This window comes from Gekko japonicus, unplaced genomic scaffold, assembly GCF_001447785.1.
Source record: "Gekko japonicus isolate JY-2015 unplaced genomic scaffold, Gekko_japonicus_V1.1 scaffold2341, whole genome shotgun sequence".
In the NCBI taxonomy this organism is placed as follows: Eukaryota; Metazoa; Chordata; class Lepidosauria; order Squamata; family Gekkonidae; genus Gekko; species Gekko japonicus.
In genome coordinates this window covers 8,366-11,596 of record NW_015167605.1, presented here as the reverse complement: position 1 = coordinate 11,596, position 3,231 = coordinate 8,366, and positions in this window count along the sequence as shown.

The following is a 3,231-nucleotide window of genomic DNA, read 5'->3' as shown; positions in this document are numbered from 1 at the left end:
GTGCACCAGGCTGCAAAACCCTATGTGGACCTAGTTGGGAAGGTGTATCATAAAACTCGTAATAGCTAAATGTTCAGAAACGCTGCATCTCTCTCTTTTTTTGTGAGTTGTGTGTGTTTGTGTGCCTGGAAGTCATGGTGACTTCTGGTGACCCCTAGTAGAGTTTGGACATTTCAGAGAGATAGCTTGATTGCCTGCCTCTGCCTCCTGAGCCCTGGTATTCCTTAGAGGTCTCCCTTCCAAGTACTTTCCAGGGTCATCCCTGCTTAGCTTCCGAGATCTGACGAGATCAGGCTTGTCTAGGCTGTCCAGGTCAGGGCAAAACAAACAGTATTTCATTTGTAGCTGCATCCACACAGCTAAGGGCATTCATTTTCTCATCATGAGCAGCAGTTCGCAGTTGGAACACCATCGGTTTCTGGGGGTGAACGATGATTGTAATTTTCCTGCCCTTCTGATTCGGTTTGGGAGGCTGCAAAAATTACAGTCCCCAACAAGTCCAACAGGAAACCACAGCAGGGAAGATCAGTAATTTACAGCAAACAGAGGCCCAGTTGGAACCTATCTGTTTAAAGTGCCATTGCTGTGGCACATTACTTCCCATCTCTTCAGAAATGGTTGTGGACTGGAGAGGGGGGCAACTGTCTGGGACAGAAGGCAGAAACAGGGGATGGAAACCACTGTGCATGTGCATAATGTAAATGAACATCCCAGACTGTGTAGGCTTTACATTCGCATTACAAACCTGATAGAAACAAGAGCCAATTTATGCCTCACAGTCACATGTGATGCTTCACATTTAAAAAGTGCTCAACATCTTGCCCAAAGCAGCCCTGTAAGTCTTCCAGCTGCTGTTAGGTTTTCTCGCATCTAAACAGATCAATAAAGGTGAAGGCAATGTCATTCTTTAATGGTGACTTTTTTTGGCTTGAAAGCAACTCTGCTGCCTTGAAAACAGCAAGCTGTGTTAGGGCTAAGCCAGTTATGGGGTGGACACCTACTGACTAGTGTCTGTCAATGTTCCCTCTAAGCTGTGGAGTCTTGTGAGCAAAAATTCTACTTTGTGAGCTCCTGGCATTAAAGTCGTGAGTGACCGTTTTGGCTACTGCATTAATTAGTTTGCTCTGGAGCCCTCCTTCCTGAGCGAAGGCAAAAATGTGTGAGCCGGAGGCTAAAAAACTGTGAGCTAGCTCACACTAACTCAGCTTAGAGGGAACACTGGTGTCTGTATGAGCACCAATATAACTTTCTCTCCTGAATTCCTGGAACTTTGCAACACTTTTAAAAACTTTTGTTGGGGAAGGGTGGTAAGGTGGTGGGTGACCATACATATTCAGAATTAAGTGAGATGCTGGAGCTAATGTTCTGTCTGCATAGAGAACAGGCTGCACACAACATGCAAAGCTAGGTTCACTCTGCAGCCTGAGGTCCCTCATGACTGTTACTAATACTCTCTGAAGAACTGGGGGGGGGGAGAGGCTACAGGTATCCTTAGCCTGAAAGATGGGCATTCCATAGTCACAGGGTTGCCAAACTCCAGGAGGCACCTGGAGATCCCCACCAATTTGGTATAGTGGTTAAGTGTGCTGACTCTAATTTGGCAGAACTGGGTTTGATTCCCCACTCCTCCACTTGCACCTGGCTGGATGACCTTGGGCAAGCCATAGTCCTGTCAGAGCTGTTCTTGAAAAAGAGCAGCTTCTGCCAGAGCTCTCTCAGCCCTACCTACTTCACAGGGCATCTGCTGTGGGGAAGGGAAGGGAAAGGAGTTTGTAAGCCGCTCTGAGACTCCAAGTGAAGGGCGGGGTACAAATCTGATCTCTTCTTCTGAATTTTGAGAAGCGAAAAGAGTGCCAGCACAAAATGGCTGCTCATAGGGGACTCTGGCCAGTCACCAAATCACGGCAATTTGCAAGCCAAGCATCCCCCTGTGATGAAGGCAGCTCTTTCCAAATGGTGCTCCCTGCTAGTTTGCCAATTGTCTGGAGGGAAAAAATATATATCCTTGTCCCTTTAACAGAGTCTTAATAGGATGTTATTTACCTCCCAGCCATGAAAGGCCATGAAAAGCACCAGCAGCCTGTTTCCTCCCATTAAGGCTTTGCTAACAGGACAGGACATTTTTCTCAAGGCCTTTGGCAACCTTGCTCCCTGCTGTAGGACTGCAAACTGTGGCTTCATTGATTCTTTGAGATTTGGGGCTGGTGCCAGTGTTCCCTCTAAGAGCCTACCCTGCAGACACAAAGGTCATGCCTTCTGAGTTGTCCTGAAGCACCTCCTAGGGCTGCCAAGTGGGGGCGGGGGGTGGGTAAACCCCCGCTTTGGAGGCCCGATTTCTGCCGTCACGGAATCAGGGCCTGGGGGGAACGCCGCCCCCAGAAGCGCAGCGTGGCTGCGTCACCAGAGGTGACGCACCCACGTCAATTGGCCCCGATCGTTGGAGGGGAAACTCTATGGTTTTCCCTCCGACGATCGGGGCCACGCCCTCAATGTATCGACGTCGCGCGTCACTTCCGGTGACGTCCTGGCGGTGCGCACGCGCACACACGTCCACCGACAGCTCCCGGAGCCCGGCGAGGCTCCCCCACCGCCAAGGTAAATAGACTTGGCAACCCTAGCACCTCCTGCTCCAGTGAGGTGGAGGAAAGCCAGGGCAGTTGCTTTGTTTGGGGAAGAAGCAAACAGGTCCTGGGAGACCTATTAGAAGGCAGCACGGTGCCCATGGTTCTAGAATTAGAGTTGCCAACTCTTGTTTGGGAAGTGCCTGGAGATTTTGGGGGTGGATCCTGGAGGTGGGCTTTGGCCAGGAGAGTGACCTCAGTAGAGGGTACAGTGCCACAGAGTCCGCCCACCAAAGCAGCTATTTTCTCCAGGGGAACTGATCTCTGTTGTCTGGAGATCAGCTGTAATAGTGGAAAATCTCCAGGCTACACGTGGAGGTTGGCAGCCCTAGTCTAGACCAGTCAGGGGTTGCTCAGAATCATTATATTTAATTCTGAACACGGCCCCAACTGCAGATCCTGAAATCCAGAGACTGGGGCCATGTGCAGACAAAGTCCTTTTCTACAAACCTGGGGGACCCCTCACCCACTAAGTTTGCAGGAAAACATTTGGGTTTTTAATGACTTGGGCCCAGGTTCCCTGGGTTCCCCAGATCCAAATCAGGTTCCCTGCAGCCACACAGGAGTTCCGAGGAATGGGTTTTTTTAAGAGCCCAAATGAGCTTGGATG